Genomic DNA, 21995 nt, shown 5'->3' on the forward strand with positions numbered 1-21995 from the left:
GAAGATGTTTGGAGTGTGTTAGAAGCCTCTTAATGAAGCTTCTAGAGGAAACCTCTTAATGAAGCTTCTAGAGAAAACTTCATGCAGCTGCCTCGGTAAAAACGCTGCCCAGCCTTTGTTAACCGTTGGATCTTCTCGAAATTTGGTTTGCAACTTCACAAGACACTTTTCCATGATCTGACCGTTGGGATCTTTGAAAAAATGTCTGGAGTGTGCTAGAAGCTTCCGTTCCCGAGAGCATCTCTTATTTAAGCATTTCAGCCTTTGCTTTGGTGTAGCTTAGGAAAAACGTCATTTCTTCTTCTTTTTTTCTTCCAAAGCCATTTCTAAAGTTCCAAGAACTTTCTCCATCACCCACAGCCACCATTAGCCACCACAAACCATCGTTGTTCTCCACACCGAGAGGAACCCTTCAACCGAAACGGAATCTTCCAACTTGGCTTGCGGTTTCAGTAGAGAACGAAACCCTAATCAGACCTTTCGTTTTGTTTCGAGGTAACCATGGTTCTACGCTTGTTTCTTGTTAGTTTCATCTTATCTTTGCATCTTTTCTGACTTTGGAACCGCCATTGTATGTTTTATGCTTCCTTTGAAAAACTTTTGAGAAAGAGACTTTGTAAACGTTATCTTTTCATGAAATGCATGTTATTTTCGTAACCTACACTGAACCCCGGTCACATTGGCGTGGTCGAAATTTCCAAATGATGTTCCTTTGTAAAACCTGAAATGCTCTCAACTCTTTCAAGTAGTGATGTGGGTGTTTGACCCAGAGCACTGTTACTAGCTTTGTTTTATGAAATCCATACTAAGTCTCCTTTGTTTTGGCATAATAGAGGCTTACGTGGAATCGACGAGCAAGGACGAAAAGGAATCTTCAAGTGACGTGACGAGGAATCCGCGGGGTAGCTCACGATAGGTGAGGGGAGTTTATTATAAAATTTACCATTTTAACACCATAGTTAGGGTCAGGGAACCTAGCTATGAGGATATCTGCCTGTCCCTGTTGCATGATGATTTTTCTTCAAAGAAAATTACATTTTAACTAATGGGATGCGATATATGTATATATATATATATATATATATATATATATATATATATATATATATATATATATATATATATATGTATTGTGATGAATGATATTGTTTTGGTTGTTTGAAATGTGTTATTTGAAGACCGTGCGTGTGGAAATGATATTGTTGTGTTTGTTTGAATTGTTGTTGATGTTGCTATTGAGGATTTTAATTGATATGCGATGATAATGATAATTATGATGATATTGATTTGAGATGACATTGTTAATAGAGACCATGTCAACATGAATTGTTATTATTGATGAATATGTGAATATGAAATGAGGTTGTTGTTGTTGTTGATAACGTCATTGAGATGAGATGATATTTATGTTGTGAATGACATGGAAATACGATTTGTTGATTGATGTTGGAAATCCATTGGCATGTGCATGTTGTGTATGTTCATGGGGGGCACTGTGCACTGACCTTTCAGGGTCTTTGGCACTAGCTTTTGGCCACGTTCATACGTTGGATGTTGTGTATGATCGTGGGGGGCACTGTGCACTGACCTTCCAGGGTCTTTGGCACTAGCTTTTGGCCACGATCATACGTCGTATGAAGTGTATGTCATGGGGGGTAGAGTGCACTGACCTTGTCGGATGGCCCAGACGTGGGTAACTAGCGTGGTTAGAGAATCTAAGCATTTCTGAGGGGATGCTTAGGCGCTTTAATTGGTCTGTGGTCTTTGGCACTTACTTTTGGCCGTGATCATAGCTCATACGACACAGGAAATAGAGTAACTGTGGCCAAGTGTACTTTGTACTAAGGGGCTTGTCACCTGGTAGGGAACACCTTTGGGCTCCCAGGCTGAACACCTTTGGGCTCCCAGGCTGATCACCTATGGGAAGGGGGCTGTTACGTGCACAATCGGGTGGTCTCGACAAACTCAGCACAGTTCCCTAAGTGAGAGTGTCGTGTGGACACGCTTAGGCTATTTCCTGAGGTTTGGTTTTTGTTGGTACGTACCACATTGCATCTGAGTGTCGAGTCAGGTGCATGCATCACTCTGTGCAGTCTTGATTGGGTCCATGGATGGATGATGAGTAATTGTTGGATGTGAATGATGAATATTTGTTGGATATGAGTGTTGAATAATGATTGTTGTGTATGCTTATCATGTTTGCCTATGTTCCTTGCTAATTGTGGTTATTTGGAATTGGTATTGGTTCTTTTATAATAAACTCACTCTTGCAATTTTGTATCGTGTGGTTGATACCTGTGATGATCACGAACCTTGTTCGTGGGAGCAGAATGACAGTGGCAGGGTGTAGGGAGTAAGATTCTGGTGAGGAGCCGTCGAGCCGACGTGATGACGTTGGCGTTATTTTGGTAGAGAGTTGTGTTTTGTAATCAACTCCTCCGAAGTTGGTTTTTAAGTTTTATTTTGTTGAGTTAAAGATGTAAAACTGGAATTTTAATTATATATATATGAACATATTTAATTTTCGTTATGTGTATGACATGTACCGAATTATTGTTTCTATGTAATTATGCATATTCACTTAAGTAATGGCGTGTTGTTGGATGAATTTATGTTGTGACAAAATCACTTCTATTTTCATAATAAAAAATTAAGGGAGTTCTTTATATAAAAATTGAAATTATCGAATATTAGAGTGTGGATACCGTAGTGACGAGGCGGGTCGTTACATATCATCCCCTTCGAAAAAACATATTGCGGCAGTAGGGACTACCAGTAACAATATGTTATCAAAGAGAAAAACTCTAGATGAGGGTTCACCGTTATCAAGCAAGTCGGTGACCCAGCATGACCATAGATTCACCTCTACTCTTTATGTTCCCATGGACCTGGGTATAGGGCCCCTTTTCAACTCACTGTGTGTGCAAAAAGGTGTTGGTGTTGTGTGCATCAAATGAATACATATTTATCCCATGCATACATTAAAACACGCTTACAACATCGAAGAAGTTTATACAAGAACATAAAGGAAAGAGGAAATTGATGAAAGGGAAAACATAACTTTTGCACAAAAGATTAATAGGTCTAACTCCCTAAAAATAGTCCCTAGTGGACTCGCCAACTGTCGCAACCTACCCTTCGGCAGGAGGGCGACGCGAGGGCTCACGGGTGTGTCTTCCAAGGGAGGAAGACACGTGGAGTCGCCACCAACGTTTATTCGAGGAAAAAGTCAGAAAAACCGGAACGTGTGGTCTACGAACTTTAATCATGAAAGGTTCGGGAGTTGTTTTTACACATGGGAAAGGTATTAGCACCTCACGCATCCGTCACAAGGGACAACAACCTTTAATCAAATGTGCAATATCATGTCTTCAATTTGTTTTATTTTCCCCTTTTTATGTTTTTATGTTTTTTATGGGTCTTTTGTATTTTTTATCCTTTTGTGGTCGACAAGGGTGTTTCCCTCGCTCCTACGTATCCTCAATTGCGATGAGGAAATCAGACCTATGTAGTTCTTTTAGAACTAAACATTAGTTAAGTTGTTTTTATCTTTTTTTTCGCAAGATATATTTTAACCTAACAAAAGTCGTTTAAGGCGTTGGACCATTAAATGATCTTTTGATTTTTGGAAAGGAGAGAAATGTTAAGGCGTTGGACCATTAACGATCTCTTGGTTTTTGAAAGAAGAGAAATGTTAAGGCGTTGGACCATTAACGACCAATTAGTTTTTGAAAGGAGAGAAATGTTAAGGCGTTAGACCATTAATGATCTCTTGGGGTGATCGACAAAAGCGGGGCTTTTTCTCCTACGTATCCTCAATTTGAGATGAGGAACTCAGACCTACGTAGTTCTTGCAAAAGCGGTAAAGTTATGTGTTGATTTTATGCTTTTGAACGGTCCATGTTAACCGATAAAATCAAAGAGGACCGTTTAAGGCGTTGGACCTTAAAACAGTTTCAAGTGATTTTTGCGGACAAAGCTTGATTTGTGAGTTGATTTTAGCCTTGGTTTCACTTTGGTTATTAGTCAATTAATTCAAGAAAACTTTCAAAGAAAAAACGTCCGATTTATTTTTCTTGATTATTATTATTATTATTATTATTATTATTTTTTTTTCAAGATATTTTGATTATTTTATTATTATTTTGCTTTTTTTTGGTTTAACCGAGGTTACAACGTGAACGATCGGTTAGATTTTGTTTTAACAGTGATTAAACGAGATTACAACACAAATGATCGGTTGAAATTCATTTTATCATTTATTAGGTGAGAAAATGGCTTAAATAAACGGTTAAAAACTCCTTAAAGCAGAAGAAAAGAAAACTGAAAGTAAGTGAAATGAAAGTGAAAGTACACAAAACAAGTAGGGACCACTAAAGGTGCATCAAATGAATTGAAAGATTCGATTTTGGGAACTTACCGGTTGAAGACCGAAGAACGAACGAAAAATGGTGAAGAACGATGAAGAATAATGAAGAATTTCCACAGAATCGCTTATGAAAACGTCTCAGAAGCATTACGGAAGCACCTCGACTTGGATTTTCTTCACGAAAACACATTTTTTCACCCAAAACAGCTGAAATGCATAGCCAAGGGGTCCGGAATATTTTTGAAACAGCCCCCCTCCCCTATTTATATGGAAAAAGGGAGGTGCTTGCCACCTAGAGGCTTCTTGAGGAATATTTCTAAGCGCACCTAATTACTAAGTTCACCCCCCTTTTCGTACTTTACAAAAAAGTTATGGAAGCCTTATGGAAGTGTTTCGGATTTGATTTTCATCTTTCTTTCTCTTCCCTTTCGCCAATATTAAGTGAAATGTGCTTACCCAAGGTTTTTGGAAATTTTACGGAAGCATTACGGAAGCCACGGAAGCCCCAGAAACCATTTTTCAACAAAACGTGGAGGAGCTTGCCGCCCAGTTGTTTCTTCCTTAAGCAACCCAACTTCCAAAATGTGCTATTTGCCCCCCTATCTTGATAATTTCACCCCCCATTTTTGTGTTTTTGGCTGTTTTCTTTCCGAAATCTCACGAAACTTTACGGATTCCACTGCGATGAGTGTTAAGCGTTCTGAAGCGATCGACAATGGTCCTCGAATGAAATTAGAGTGTAACAGTTTATTTACACACACCCCACTTTTCTAAGAATTGAACGCAACACGTGCATATCATGGAGGAGTTCCAGGACATTCCATTGAGCACTGTATGACCTTGAAGCGTTAGGTGCAAAGTCTAATTAATGTAGGTTGGCTGAAATTTGAGGAGAATCACTTGTGAATCCAAACATTGACAAGCAACACCACACATGGGGCAATTTTGAAAGCTGTTGTTAGATGTCTCTAATGACTCATCAGGATTTTCAAGTTTATGCCATTATTGTAAACCATAGTTACAATGCTAAATAAAATGGATAAATTTGATATCTTTGTCCCTCATTGATGTGAATCTTACGGGGCGGATCGTTTGATACAGGCTACGAAGGTTTGGATGACGCCACTTCCAGTGAAGGAAGATAAGTCATGGTAGACGCCACTTCCAGTGAAGGAAGATAAGTCTGGGTAGACGCCACAAGGATTACCTTGATAAGTCTGATAATTGGTTCAACAAGGAACCCAGAGAGAAACTGATGAGAATCATGAAACAGGCCAAATACAGTCTAAAGGCCCAAGTGGAGAAGGACGAAGGCCCAAGTGGAGAAGGACAAAGCCCCCGAGTGGAGAAGGATGAAGGCCCAAGTGGAGAAGGATGAAGGCCCAGAGGCAGAGACACTATCAAGACTATTAATTGTTGCTGAAGGCCCAAGTTAAATATATTTTTTAGTTATAATTTATTTTTATTCTAATTTTGGCCCAAACTGTTTAGAAGGCCCATGTCTATTTTTATCTTTTTGTTCAGCTACACTATAAGTATTGGTTTTTGTTTTGAATAAAAAAAAGACTTTTGGCATTTTGATAAAATTGGGTGAGAGTTTCTCTCTGGGTTCCTTGTTGAACCAATATCAGACTTATCAAGGTAATCCTTGTGGCGTCTACCCAGACTTATCTTCCTTCATTGGAAGTGGCGTCTACCCAGACTTATCTTCCTTAACCGGAAGTGGCGTCTACCCAGACTTATCTTCCTTCATCGGAAGTGGCGTCATCCAAAAACTCTACAGCCTATATCAAGTGATCCGCCCTGTAAGATTCACATCATCTGGTATCAGAGCTTCGGCTCTTGATACAGGTTCTATCCTATCCTATCCTATTTTTTTTTTCTTTGTAATTTGTCTAGGTTCGTGTTTTTGTCCTTGTTCTGTTATTTGCGTTCTTGTTTACATCTTGTTTCGTTTTTGTTTGCGTCTTGTGTTCTGTTATTTGCGTTCTTGTTCTTGTCACGTCCTTGTTCTTGTTTCTTGTGTCTTTCACACTGTGTCAAAAAAAATTGCAAAAAAAATTTGAAAAAAAAAAGTGGGTGTTTGATCTTTGAACACGAAATTGAGGCATTTAGAGGTGTTTTTTTTGAAAGAAAATCGTGGAACAAATCCCCTTATCTAGATTCTCCTCTGAATTCTGAGCGTTTTGATATATAGTGGGCCTCAAACAGACAACCGTAGCAAAAGTTATGAGCATTTGAAGTTTAGTTGTCATATCTGTTATCTTATTTGTTATCATATCTGTTATCCAAATTAAATCTAATTTGTTATCCCAAATCTGATCTATTATCCAAATCAAATCAAATCAAAAAAATTTATCCAAATCAGATTTGTTATCCAAATCTAATCTGTTATCCAAATCAAATCCAATCTGCTATCCAAATCAAGTTCAAGTTGTTATCCCAAATCAAATCTGTTACTCTGATAATTCTTTTGTCTTTCCTTTTATTTTATATTACCTTGTGTGTCTAATTCGATCCATCCAGGAACTTAAGAGGGAGTGAGTGGTAAAAGGCAAGAGTGAAAACATCACACAAAAGCCTATATTGAGAGCATCAAACACGAGTGAACTACCATTAAAGAGAGAAACACGTGAGTAGAGTGTGGTGAGGTCCTGAATTTTTTTTTTTAATTTACTGCAAAATTCTTTGTTCCTTAATCATGGCAAGAGCTGGTGACAATGGTGGTGTATATCATCAACTGGATGAATCTCAACGCTTATTTCTGGACGCGTGGACTACACAAATGCAACGTTTGTTGAACCGTAACAAAGAAAAGCCCTACAGACGAATAGCCAAATCTTCCTCATTTACTCTTAAACCTCTATCCCCTAGAGAAGTGTGTGATGACCAAATCAGAATGGGAGAAAAGAGAGAACAAGAGAAAGAAAATAGTGAGGCACCACAAAGGAATATGAAAAAGAAGAGTGATACACCCGAGGAAAAGAGTGATACACATGAGAGAAAATTTAATTATTTTGCAGAGGCGAGTGAAGTGAGGAAAGTGTTACCTGCTCATGAACCACTCAATCTACAGTATTGCAAAGACAGTAAAATTTCTACTGATAATTCTAATGAGTTTACTATTTCTATTTCTCCTAGTGTTCAACCATTATTGCAGGAATTTAAAAATGTCTTTCCTAAGGAGATTCCTCATGGACTACCACCTTCAAGAGGCATAGAACATCAAGTTGATGTCCTCCCCGGAGCTTCATTGCCTAACAGGCCAACTTACAAAAGCAATCCCCAAGAGACTCAACGTAAGGATGCACATGCCAAAGTTGAGTGTGTGAAAAGATTGTATGACCAAGTGAAGGTGCAAATTGCAAAGAAGAATGAAAGCTATGTCAAGCAAGCCCACAAGAAAAGGAAGGAAGTGGTACTTGAACCCGGTGATGATCCTGAACATTTGAGGACAAATGTTTTCCAAGAAGGAGGGAATGATGAGAATCATGAAACTGGCCAAATACAGGCTAAAGGCCCAAGTGGAGAAGGACGAAGGCCCAAGTGGAGAAGGATAAAGCCCCCAAGTGGAGAAGGATGAAGGCCCAGAGGCAGAGACACTATCAAGACTATTAATTTTTGCTGAAGGCCCAAACTAATTTGAAGGCCCAAGTTAAATATGTTTTTAATTATAATTTATTTTTATTGTAATTTTGGCCCAAACTGTTTAGAAGGCCCATGTTTATTTTTATCTTTTTGTTCAGCTACACTATAAGTATTGGTTTTTGTTTTGAATAAAGAAACTTTTGGCATTTTGATAAAATTTGGTGAGAGTTTCTCTCTGGGTTCCTTGTTGAACCAATTATCAGACTTATCAAGGTAATCCTTGTGGCGTCTACCCAGACTTATCTTCCTTCATTGGAAGTGGCGTCTACCCAGACTTATCTTCCTTAACCGGAAGTGGCGTCTACCCAGACTTATCTTCCTTCATTGGAAGTGGCGTCTACCCAGACTTATCTTCCTTAACCGGAAGTGGCGTCTACCCAGACTTATCTTCCTTCACCGGAAGTGGCGTCATCCAAATCTTCGTAGCCTGTATCAAGTGATCCGCCCCGTAAGATTCACATCAGAAACTATCATAAAATTTTGTCAAATGCCAAAAAGTTTTTTTTATTCAGACGTCCAGCTATTAGAATTCGTTCAATAGGCAATCATCATTAGGCAAATTTGACAATTTAGCAATTCAACAATTAGGCAATTTTTACCCCAAACAGAATTCGAATAGGCTGAAACAAAAGTTATGAACAAAAGACAGAATACAATATGATAGGCACAAGAACAAGAAACAAGAACTCAAACAATTTTTTTTTTTTTTGACACAAAGTTTGAAAGACACTCATCACTCATCCTCTCGTAATTACATCTTTGATTCCACTGGAATATGGGTGAAAGCCATTGGTTTGTTTGCTGAAGTGACCTGCGCTCTTGAGTTTGGACTTCTAAGACCATTCAATAAGAAATTATTCCTGCTACACATTTGGTGAGGGTGCCGTAAAACGATTAGTAAGGTTCAAAACAATAAGTTTCAAAATAAAAGAAAAAAACATTTGATTGGCTGTGTCTCAAATAAAGTACAGACATTCATGTGACCTCATTTTATCATTCTTGAAAATTTGTGTTTTTTGAGAGAGAATGTGAGTTATAAAAAGTAGGAATCATTTGACTTAATCTGTCAATTGAAAAAAAAATCCTTCAAATGTTTCTTGTCCTTGAAAATTCATTTTTGAGAACCTGCACATTTTCTTCCTTGCTACAAGGTCATGACAAAAGACAAGGTTGATACCTCAAAGCCCTACACTGGGGCAATGAGGGGCACTGTGCATAAGCCTTGAGCGAACCTAGGGGAAGATCAAAAGTTCTCACCCGTCGATGTTTTAAATGAAAAGAGGGGGACAAACCCTGGGTTTTCAATGGATTGATTAAACATCAAATGACTCCTTTGCCGTCACTCCAAAATGGTCAAGTGTTTAAATCAAACAGAACATACACTCTGAGGGAGTTCCCGGAGAGATTTGCAAAAGATAGGATGAGATTGCATGAATTATCACCTCTATCAAAAGGACTGTCAATTTGCGTTTTCCGCAAAAATCAAATCAAAATCAAAATCACAAAATAGGGAAAGAATGTCATGAACATTGTACAACTTTCCATTGCATTGCATTGTTGCATACGAAGTCTGCATTTACCGCATTTCAAGACAAAGGTTGCATGCATCTGGATCCCTAAAAATCATGCTAACTACATAGATTTCCTACATCTATTGTCCAATCTTTTTGAATTAGGAATGACCGGCCCTCTCATTAAGTCAATCTCTTGCTTTCTCATAAGGATGGACCCTTGAGGACTACACGTCCTCACCTTCAGAGGGCTACACGTCCTCACCTTCAGAGGACTACACGTCCTCACCTTCAGAGGGTACACGCCCTCGCCTTCAGAGGACTACACGTCCTCACCATCAGAGGACTACACGTCCGCACCATCAGAGGGCTACAGGTCCTCGCCTTCAGAGGACTACACGTCCTCGCCTTTAGAGGGTTACACGCCCTTACCTTCAGAGGACTACAGGTCCTCGCCTTCAGAGGAGTACACGTCCTCGCCTTCAGTGGACTGCATGTCCTCACCTTCAAAGGACTACACGTCCTCCCTTTCAGAGGGCTACACGCTCTCACCTTCAGAGGACTACACGTCCTCGCCTTCAGAGGGTTGCACGCCCTCACCTTCAGAGGACTGGATGTCCTCACCTTTAGAGGGATACACGCCCTCACCTTTAGAGGACTACACGTCCTCGCCTAGAGGACTACACGTCCTCACCTTTAGAGGGCTGCACGCCCTCGCCATCAGAGGGCTACATGCCCTCGCCTTCAGAGGACTACACGTCCTTACCTTCAGAGGGCTGCATGCCCTCGCCTTTGGAGGACTACAGGTCCTTGCCTTTAGAGGACTACATGTCCTCGCCTTCAGAGGGTTGCACGCCCTCACCTTTAGAAGACTGCACGTCCTCACCTTCAGAGGGCTACGCGCCCTCATCTTCAGAGGACTACACATCCTCGCCTTCAGAGGGCTGCACGCCCTCGCCTTCAGAGGACTACACGTCCTCACCTTCAGAGGGCTGCACGCTGTCATACCCTAATTTCGTCCGGGGATTATTACTTGATGACATGCAATCTTTGGTTAGCCGCTTCGAGATACTTGGCGTCCTTTGTTGCGCAATAAATGAAGTCCCGAGACGTCTCAGAAATCCAAAGGAAGCAGGCTTGCGCGATCTGTGAAATTTCATAATGTGGCGGAAGTCGAAAAGAGGCGTTTTTGCGCAATCCGTAAGTTTCCGTAACTTCTTCGAAAGCTAAAAAAGAGTAAATACATAATCCATAAATATTCGTAACCTTGCGGAAGGAAAATAAGTATCGTTACGAAATTCGTAAAGTTTCGTAACGTTACGGAAAAAAGAATTACAAAAAAATAGAAAAGGAGGGTGCATTTAGTAAAAAGGGGGGTGTAAATAGCAACCAGGCCCACTTGGGCCTTCCAGAAGATTCCTCCAGAAGGCTGTTGCTTCTGGAGGAAGCAACCTGGCTCGCCTGGGCGAGCTGGGCGGCAAGCTTCTCCCCTATTTTGCTATAAATAGGGGAAGAAGTGAAGAAGAAAAGGTTCAGCCCCTTAGGCACTTCTCTCTCTTTCGAATTTGCTTAGGAAAATTGTTTCCGTGAAGAAAATCCAAGCCGAGGCGCTTCCGTAACGTTTCCGTGAGAAATTACGCGAAGATTCTCGACCGTTCTTCAAGATTCATCGTTCGTTCTTCGTTTTCTTCAGTCTTCAACGGGTAAGTACCTCAAACCAAGCTTTTCAATTCATTATATGTACCCGTGGTGGTCCACATTTTGTTTCATGTATTTTCATTCTCGTTTTCATTTACTTTTTATACCCCCTTTTGACGTGCTTAAGCCATTTATTTAAGTCATTTCTCGCTTAATCTAAAAATAAAATAAATTTTCACCGATCGTTTGAATTGTATCATCCGTTAATTTCGGTTAAAATGAATTCCGACCGTTTGGTCGTGCCGTAACCACGTTGGAAATCAAAAAAGAGGTAAAATAATAATATAATAATCAAAAAATGTCTTTTAGTAAAATAAAGCAAAAAAAATCAATCGGACGTTTTCTCTTTGGGATTTCTCATTCTTAATTGAATTGACTAATAACTAAAGTGAAACTAAGGCTAAAATCAACTCGCCTAGTCAAGCTCGTCCACAAAAAATAGGATTTTGAAAGTTTATGATTTCAGTTTCTTACTAAGTAAAATGGATCATTTTTAAGGTCCAACGCCTTAAAATGATCACCTTTCAAAGTAAAAAGAATCACTTGATCCACGCATAAGAAAGAACTACGTAGGTCTGATTTCCTCTCCAAAGGAGGGTACGTAGGAGCAAAAGCCTCGCTTTTGACGACCTCAAAATATAAAAAGAAATAAAAGTTAAGATAACACAATTCCACAATTCTAAAAAATAGGCTGTTGTCTTTTGAGACAAACGTGAGAGGTGCTAATACCTTCCTCAAGCGTAAATACAATTCCCGAACTTAGAATTTTCATTTTGACCGGTTTCCTTCGGTTTTTCCGACGTTTTCCACAAATAAACGTTGGTGGCGACTCCGTGCATCTTTCCTCCTTTGGAAAGCGCACCCGTGAGCCCCGCCCTCGCTCGCCCACGAAGGGCACGTTGCGACAGTTGGTGACTCCACTGGGGACTATTTTTGTGAGTTAAGCCTATTTTTTAGAATTGTGGAATTGTGAACTTTGTGTGTGCATTTGTTGAACTGTGTAAAATTTAAATAACTGTTGTCTATTTCGCATTCTTTACACTGCATTCTAAGCACCCACGGGTTTGAGTAATAAAGGGGCCCTACACCCGGGTTCATGGGAATTTAAGGAGTGGAGGTGAATCTATCATCATGCTAGGTCTCCGACTTGCTTGATAATAGTGAAACCTCGTCTAGAGCTTTCTCTCTTTATAATGTGTTGTCGTTGGTATTCCATACCGCCACAATATTATTATCTTGAGTGATGATACCTCTAGAAAACAGCCGTGTGAGTTATGAATGGTTGGGGAAATAGTTATTAGAGACCCCTAGATATTGTCCTATAAGTTCCCAAATAGGGGCAAAGAGCAAACACGCTCCTGTGCCATTCTTTCTCATGCATATTTTGGTTTATAGTTCTTGCTAGTAATGTTTGTTTTCTTTAGAGTTAATACGTAACCTTTTTAATGCTACGTTGAGGCGCCATCATGCCCAAAACGTAGCATTAAAATTGGATCTCTGTGGTCTCGTATGTGTGAATTACCCCTTTGTGTTGTTTTCTTTCCGTTTCATGCATATGCATTGCATCATTCATGTCGGAGTCTTGATCCACCCCTTTTTTAGGTAAAATGATGGGGACAAATCAAAATGGCAAAAGGTTTTATCAAGTCAAGGTTAAAGGTCTAGATGTCACTAGCCTCAAGGAATTGAGACGATTGATGGGACCCCTCCAAAGGCAAGCCTTCCGCAAAGTTTACAGAAAGATTCTAGATTTGACCGTAGCGGAGGTATTTATGGAAGCTGTCGTATCCCTCGCCCAATACTATGACCAGCCGTTGAGGTGTTTCACGTTTGGGGACTTCCAAATGGTACCAACTATTGAAGAGTTTGAAGAGATATTAGGATGCCCTCTCGGGGGGAGAAAACCGTATCTTTTCTCCGGCTTTCTTCCTTCCTTGAGCAAGGTTGCAGCTGTGATTGGAGATTCAGCAAAGGAGTTGGATCGCATGAAGCAAATTCAGAACGGTGTAGTGGGCCTGCCTTGGAAATACTTGGAAGACAAAGCAAGGGATATGGCGAGCCAAGAGAAGTGGGGCCCGTTTGCGGATGTGTTAGCTTTGCTGATTTTTGGGGTTGTCCTCTTTCCGAACGTTGACGGCTTGGTAGACTTAGCCGCCATTGATGCTTTCCTCGCATATCACCATAGCAAGGAAAGTCCAGTGGTGGCTATCTTGGCAGATTTGTTCGACACCGTTGACCGGAGGTGCGAGAAAAGCAGTGCACAGATTGTTTGTTGTTTACCCGTTCTCTGTGTATGGTTGATTTCACACCTGTTCCGACAAGACACGAGACACCCGTGTCCGCTTCAAAGCTATCGCTCGTGCGCCGAAAAAGGAAGAGTCGTTTGGGACCAACATTTGGCTGGGATAGGGGGCAACACGATCAATTGGTTTCCTCGTTGGAAGGAAGGCAAGGAAGGAGTTCTTTTCTCGTGTGGGGACTATCCTAATGTTCCACTGATAGGGACTAGGGGTTGTATTAATTATAATCCCGCACTCGCCATAAGACAGCTAGGATATCCCATGAGGGGAGCGCCAACCGAAGAAAGTCTCTCGCCTTTCCTTGTGAGGGATCTAGGTGCGCAAGGTCTCAAGTTTATACAAAGAATCCACAAGGCGTGGAGGAGTCCGTTGAGGAAAGACAAGGAGCTTAGGGGCATCCGAAACGACGTCATTGGAGGTTATCATGGATGGCTAAGAATTCACACGCGGGGCTTAGGTTGGCTCTCCAAATTGAAAGTTGTCGATGAGGAGAACTTCGAAGCTCCGGAGGAAGATGAAGAAGTCCGAGCTCTAAAGTTAGAGCTAGGGAAGGCGAGACTCGCCAAGGAGAAGTTCAAATCAGCTGCTACACACATCCGGAAGGAGTGCACCGAGTTACAAGAGGAAAACGCGGCCACTGCAAGAGCTTTTGAACAAGAAACCAAAAGGGCCCGCAAGGAGGAACATGGCCGAGAAAAATTCCGAGGAGCATCGTGGGGTAGCAACAATGAGCTCAAGCTCCGAAGAGAGGAGAGAGATCGGTCACGGGTGCATGGCATGATCTTAAAAGAAGAGCTAGTTGCTTGCGCGAGGTCCAAAAGGAATTTGGCTCAACACTTGGAAGCCACGGAGCAAAGCATGCTAGCCATCATAGGGCAATACAAGGAAGAATTGAACCAGTCCACGGCCCATGAACAAAAGCTAGTGGAGGATTTTGCACAAGTGTATGCCGAAAAAGAAGCAAGAGGGAGGGTGATTGAGGCGCTGCATCAAGAAGCGACTATGTGGATGGATAGATTCGCCTTGACCTTGAATGGAAGTCAAGACCTCCCGCGTCTATTAGCCAAAGCAAAAGCCATGGCCGAAGTGTGTACTGCCCCCAAGGAGATTCATGGGCTAATCAATTACTGTCAGCACATGATAGATTTGATGGCCCACATAATTAGGAATCGTTAGGTTCTTTGTAACACCTGTGTATAATCTTGGCTAGATGAAAGCTTTTGTTCTTTTTATAAAATGAGAAGTTCTGGACTCATTATGTTATCTAAAAATCTTGCGGTGGATCCAAGTGTTCCGATCATCCATTTGCATACTCATGTTTTGGTGGCATACTCACCGTTGTTTATTTCTTTAGGAATTTCATCATAACTAAGAAAACACCAAGGCACCCCTATAACACTCGATCCAGAAAAATGGATAATGAAGAGGGCGTGCAGGAACAGATGAAGGCCGATCTATCGGCCTTAAAAGATCAAATGGCTTCCATCTCGGAGGTCATGTCAAAACTCCAGAAAACCATAGAGGATAAAGCCACCGCAACCGCCTCCAGTACAGTTAGGGAAGCGGAGCCGGTGCTGCAACCCGCCTTGAATCCGGGCCTAGACAGAAACACGGCCGTGTTCGGTCGAAGGTATAGTCCGGAAGCTTATCCTTATGGCCTGCCTCCGAACTTCACCCCCCGTGCCACCCCGGAAGATTTAAGCCAAGCCCCGACCTTTGAGGGGCAACTCCCACCTTATGAAGACTATCCCGGGCAAGACGATGGGGAAGGAGATACCCATCTTGGCCCCCTGCTCCACCTCAAAGATCCATCCCCGCATGAACTACCCCAGCCGAACATAGTCCGCCACATCCCGGCCTCACCCACACCCGTAAAAGAATCTGTTCCCTTCGCGGAAGATAAGGGAAAGATTGAGGCGCTTGAAGAGAGGTTGAGAGTAGTCGAGGGCCTCGGCAATTACCCATTCTCAGATTTGGCAGATTTATGTCTTGTGCCCAACATCGTCATCCCTCCCAAGTTCAAAGTACCGGACTTTGATAAGTACAAAGGGACGACATGTCCAAAAGGGCATCTCCGGATGTATTGCTGGAAGATGGGGGCGTATTCCGCGGACGAAAAGTTGTTGGTCCATTTCTTTCAAGACAGCTTGGCCGGGGCAGCTGTAGCATGGTATACCAATCTGGAAGCTTCCCAGATCCGATCATGGAAGGACTTGGCAACTGCCTTCATTAGGCAGTACCAGTACAATACGGACATGGCTCCCGATCGGAATCAGCTACAGGGTATGACTAAATGAGAGCATGAGTCCATTAAGGAATATGCCCAGAGATGGAGAGATCTTGCAGCCCAAGTCGTACCGCCCATGACGGAAAGGGAGATGATCACAATTATGGTAGATACGTTACCCACGTTCTACTATGAAAAGCTGATAGGCTACATGCCAGCTAACTTTGCGGATCTCGTCTTCGCCGGAGAAAGGATTGAATCCGGGCTACGAAAAGGCAAGTTTGAATATGCTGCCAATATGGCCCCCAACAACAACAGAAGAGCCCCAGCAGTGGGCGCAAGGAAAAAGGAAGGAGACGCCCACGCGGTCACCACCGCCCCAACATGGATGAAAGCACCCCAAAATATCCAAAGCTCATACCAGCCCAATCCCCCCAATTTTTTGATCCGAGCCGGGAATTCCCTCCCGACTCAAGTAAAAGGACCACCCGCGGCAGAAAGAGTGCCGGCCCAACGCACAGCTCCAGCCGCACCCCGGCCAGTTAATAATGCAGCCCCCGGCGCGACCTATAAGTATGCACAGCACCCGAAAGACAACTTCCCTCCTATTCCCATGGCATACTCCGAGTTATGGCCTTCACTATTGGAGAATCACTTGGTGGTGGCCATACCCGGGAAAGTTCTCCAGCCACCTTACCCCAAGTGGTATGATCCGGGTGCCAAGTGTGTGTATCACAGTGGAGTTCCCGGACACAATATTGACTCCTGCATCCCGTTCAAGTATAAGGTGCAGCATCTGATTAGTGCCGGCTGGCTGGCGTTTCAGGAAGAAGGCCCAAATGTTAAAACCAACCCGCTAGCTAGTCATGGAGGTGCTAGCGTGAACGCCGTCGAAGAGGACGGGCCACCATGGACAAAGAGGTTAGGAGATGTGACTACTTCTAGACATTTCATCTATCAATCGCTGCAAGCAGCGTGCATGGTCCCCCGAGGTGGAGATGAAAGTGATGAATGTTTGTTTCACCTTGGGGAGTCGCATGACATGGAAACCTGTCCCGTGGTGGAAGAATTGCTTCAGCGGCTCATGGATTGCGGGCAGCTTGAAGTGTTCATAGGAGGGAAGGAAGAACCACAAATTTGCATGCAGTCGGAAGAGAAGAAGGTTCCTTTAACCCCCAAGGCCCTAGTGATATGTTTTACTAGGAAAGGGACCGGCTCCACACCCATATACCCCCGGACGGCACCCAAGCCAACGCCATTTGCATATCAAAGTAATAAGGTCGTTCCGTGGAAGTATACCCCTCATGTATCCAGCGAAAGAGTTGCAACCGACGTTGACTCCCTATCAGCTAAGGTAACCAACATCACCGGCCTCAGTGGCGTAACCCGCAGTGGTCGGGTGTTCGCTTCCCCTCACCCGACGGATTTGCCCTCTAAAGGGAAGGCGCCCATGGTCCAAGAGCCCACAGACATAGCCACCCCCTCGAAGGAAGTAGATCCTCCCATGGCAAAAGGAGCCGAAAGGAAAGAGGGACTTCAAGGAAAAAACGTGACTTTGGAAGAGGCCCATGAGTTCCTCCGCCTCATCCAACAAAGCGAGTTTAAGGTAGTCGAGCAACTGAATAAAACTCCAGCTAGGATCTCTTTGCTTGAACTACTCATAAACTCCGAGCCTCATCGTGCGCTGTTGATGAAGGTTCTTAACGATGCCCATGTAGCACATGATATCTCAGTGGAGGGTTTCGAAGGCATCGTTAATCATATAACCACCAACAACTACATCGCGTTTGCGGAAGAAGAGATTCCCGTTGAGGGGAGAGGACACAACAAGGCTCTACATGTGTCGGTGAGATGTATGGACCACGTTGTCGCGAAGGTACTTATCGACAATGGATCGAGTTTAAATGTGATGCCGAAGACCACTTTGGAAAAGCTTCCTTTTAGTGCGTCACATTTAAAGCCGAGCTCGATGGTGGTGCGAGCCTTTGATGGTACTCGGCAGGAAGTAATGGGGGAAATCGACATTCCCATTCAGATAGGCCCCCACACTTGCAATGTGGTGTTTCAAGTAATGGATATAAATCCTGCGTATAGCTGCCTCTTGGGAAGACCTTGGATTCATGCCCTGGGAGTAGTCCCATCAACGCTTCACCAGAAATTGAAGTTTGCAGTGGGTGGACTTTTAGTGATAGTGTCGGGTGAAGAGGACATGTTAGTGAGCTGCCCTTCCTCCGCACCGTACGTAGAAGCGGCGGAAGAATCGTTGGAAACGGCTTTCCAATCCTTTAAGGTTGTGAGCTGTGCCTCTGTGGAACCAAGTCCGTCGCTACCTTCTCTCTCCAACGCGGCCATAATGGTGGCGCGTGTTATTCTCAAGAACGGATTCGAGCCCGGAATGGGTCTAGGCAAAGACTGCCTCGGGAATGCCGACGTGGTCGATATCAAAGGAAATCCATACAAGTATGGATTAGGGTACGAACCCGGGATGCCGGGGAGGAGGAACGTGCCGTCAAGATTTCGGGCGGATAGGGTATGGCCCGGCTGTATTAGCCAGTGTTTCACCAGCGCTGGAATGTTGTTCGAGGAGGAGGTGGCCGCAATAGAAGAGGAGTTCCCTCAAGACCCACCAAGTTTTGTGCAACTATGCCACCCCGATTCCCAAGTAGGGAACTGGCATGTGATAAGCCAGTCAGAAGTCTATACCGTGGACTCAATGTAATTAGAGCCTATAGATTTCCTTTCTCTTTTGTTTTGTGAAACCTACCTTATTAAATAAACAAAGAGATCTTGTTTCATCTGTTCTTGCAGTGCCACCCTTTCTCATATCATTTTGCATGTTTTTTTTCCTTTATCTTGTTTAGATGTGAGGGTCGATTCTTTGAGGAACCTAACAACGAGGGTTTGTCAATCGATTTCGATCGAGATATAAGCCAAACGATAAACGAGGAAGAGGAAGAGGACGTCCTGTCGCCAGAGTTGGAGAGGTTGGTCGCTCAAGAAGAACGCAAAATGAAGCCTCACCAAGAAGAAACCGAATTGATAAACTTGGGGACCACGGAGGAAAAGAAAGAAGTAAAGGTAGGAACCGGTATGACCGCGCCTATCCGCCAAGGCTTGATAACCCTTCTTAAAGAGTATCAAGATGTCTTTGCGTGGTCATATCAAGACATGCCCGGTCTCGATTCCGACATTGTGCAGCATAAGTTGCCTTTGAATCCCGGGTCTTCCCCGGCTAAGCAAAAGTTACGAAGAATGAAACCCGAGATGTCTTTAAAAATTAAAGAAGAAGTAAGGAAGCAGTTCGATGCAGGTTTCTTAGCTGTGGCGCGGTACCCGGAGTGGGTGCCCAACATTGTCCAAGTCCCGAAAAAGGATGGCAAGGTTCGAATGTGTGTAGACTACCGGGACTTGAACCGGGCCAGTCCAAAGGACAATTTTCCCCTGCCACACATTGACATATTAGTAGTTAATACAGCCAAATTCGCCCTTTTCTCATTTATGGATGGTTTCTCGGGGTATAATCAAATAAAGATGGCGCCCGAAGATGTAGAGAAAACCACTTTCGTCACCCTATGGGGGACATTCTGCTATAAAGTGATGGCCTTCAGTTTGAAAAACGCTGGGGCAACCTATCAACGTGCCATGGTGGCGTTGTTCCATGACATGATGCATAAGGAAATAGAGGTCTACGTAGACGACATGATTGCTAAGTCTCGGACTGAGGACGAACACCTTGTCAATCTGCGTAAGCTGTTTGGAAGGTTGCGGAAATACCAATTAAAACTGAACCCAACCAAGTGCACCTTTGGGGTGAAGTCGGGCAAGCTGCTAGGATTTATTGTAAGTCAGAAAGGGATAGAGATAGATCCCGAGAAAGTGAAGGCTATCCTTGAAATGCCAGAACCACGCACGGAGAAGCAGGTTCGGGGATTTTTGGGCAGGTTGAATTATATCGCGAGATTTATCTCGCAGCTCACCCCTACCTGTGAACCCATTTTTAAGCTGTTACGTAAGAACCAAGCGGTCCTATGGAACAGTGACTGCCAAGAGGCTTTCGAGAAGATCAAACAGAGTCTCGCGAATCCCCCGGTACTCATGCCAACTGTAACAGGAAGACCCCTTTTCCTGTACATGACCGTGTTGGACGAGTCTATGGGGTGCGTGTTGGGTCAGCATGATGATTCTGGAAAAAAGGAGCAAGCCATCTACAATCTAAGCAAGAAGTTTACCGCATGTGAGGTGAACTACTCAATGTTGGAAAGGACGTGTTGTGCTCTGGTATGGGCATCACATCGGCTTAGGCAGTACATGCTCAGCCATACCACGTGGCTTATTTCCAAAATGGATCCCGTAAAATACATCTTTGAAAAACCGGCCCTCACGGGACGAATCGCTAGGTGGCAGGTACTATTATCTGAATTCAATATCGTTTACGTCACCCAAAAGGCGGTAAAGGGAAGTGCCTTAGCGGATTATTTGGCCCAGCAACCCCTCCAGGATTATCGGCCGATGCACCCTGAGTTCCCAGATGAAGATATCATGGCCCTGTTTGAAGAGAAGCGGATGCAGGAAGACCTAGACAAATGGATTATTTGCTTCGATGGGGCATCAAATGCTTTGGGCCACGGAGTAGGGGCAGTCCTTGTATCCCCGAATGATCAGTGTATTCCTTTCACGGCTAGGCTAGGTTTTGATTGTACCAACAATATGGCCGAGTACGAAGCGTGCGCCCTCGGGGTTCAGGCGGCCATTGATTTTGATGTAAAACTACTCAAGGTGTATGGAGACTCAGCTTTGGTGATACGCCAGTTGAAAGGAGAATGGGAAACTAGGGATTCGAAGTCGAGATACCCTATCAAACTCATATCTTAAGGTTAGCCAAGTACTTTGACGACATTTCCTTCCACCACATACCTCGGGAAGAGAATCAGATGGCTGACGCACTAGCTACCCTGGCATCCATGTTTCAACTTGCCCCACACGGGGATCTGCCATACATCGAATTCAAGTCTCAAGGCAGGCCGGCATATTGCTATGCAATAGAGGAAGAGCGGGATGGGAAACCGTGGTATTTCGACATCAAGCGGTATGTCGAGAATAAGGAATACCCACCAGGGATTTCTGACAATGACATGAGGACGTTGAGGAGATTGGCTACTGGTTTCTTTGTAAGTGGTACCATCCTGTACAAACGAAACCACGACATGACCCTCCTACGATGTGTAGATGCCAAAGAGGCGAACTTCATGATTGAGGAGATCCACGAAGGTTCCTTTGGGACACATGCCAATGGGCATGCTATGGCCAGAAAAATCCTTAGGGCCGGTTATTATTGGCTCACCATGGAAAGTGATTGCTGCGCTCATGTAAGGAAATGTCATAAATGTTAGGCATACGCAGACAACGTCAATGTTCCGCCGCATCCTCTGAATGTTATGTCCGCCCCTTGGCCCTTTTCCATGTGGGGAATAGATGTCATTGGGGCCATCGAACCCAAAGCGTCGAATGCTCACCGCTTCATTCTTGTGGCGATAGATTACTTCACCAAATGGGTCGAAGCGGCTTCTTATACTAATGTCACAAGGAATGTGGTAGTTAGATTCATAAAGAAGGAGTTGATTTGTCGATACGGACTCCCCAGGAAGATCATTACTGACAACGACACCAATCTGAACAATAAGATGATGCAGGAGATGTGCGAAGACTTCAAGATCCAGCATCATAACTCTACCCCTTATCGGCCAAAGATGAATGGGGCTGTAGAGGCTGCGAATAAGAATATTAAGAAGATTGTTGAAAAGATGACGGTGTCATACAAGGATTGGCATGAGATGTTGCCTTTCACCCTACACGGGTACAGAACCTCGGTATGAACTTCTACTGGGGCAACGCCGTATTCCTTGGTTTATGGGATGGAGGCAGTACTCCCATTTGAGGTAGAGGTTCCTTCTCAGAGGATAATGGTGGAGTCGGGCCTAGAAGAGTCAGAATGGGCTCAAGCACGCTACGACCAACTTAACCTAATTGAAGGTAAGCGTTTGGCCGCCATGAGCCATGGGCGTTTGTATCAACGAAGGATAAAGAACGCGTTCGACAAGAAGGTACGCCCGCGCAAGTTCAACGAGGGGGACCTCGTGCTGAAGAAGATGTCCCACGCTGTTAAAGATAATCGAGGCAAGTGGGCCCCGAATTATGAAGGACCTTTTGTTGTGAAAAGAGCTTTTTTTGGGGGTGCTCTGATA

The sequence above is a fragment of the Glycine soja genome, chromosome 17 (assembly GCF_004193775.1).
Source record: "Glycine soja cultivar W05 chromosome 17, ASM419377v2, whole genome shotgun sequence".
Lineage (NCBI taxonomy): Eukaryota > Viridiplantae > Streptophyta > Magnoliopsida > Fabales > Fabaceae > Glycine > Glycine soja.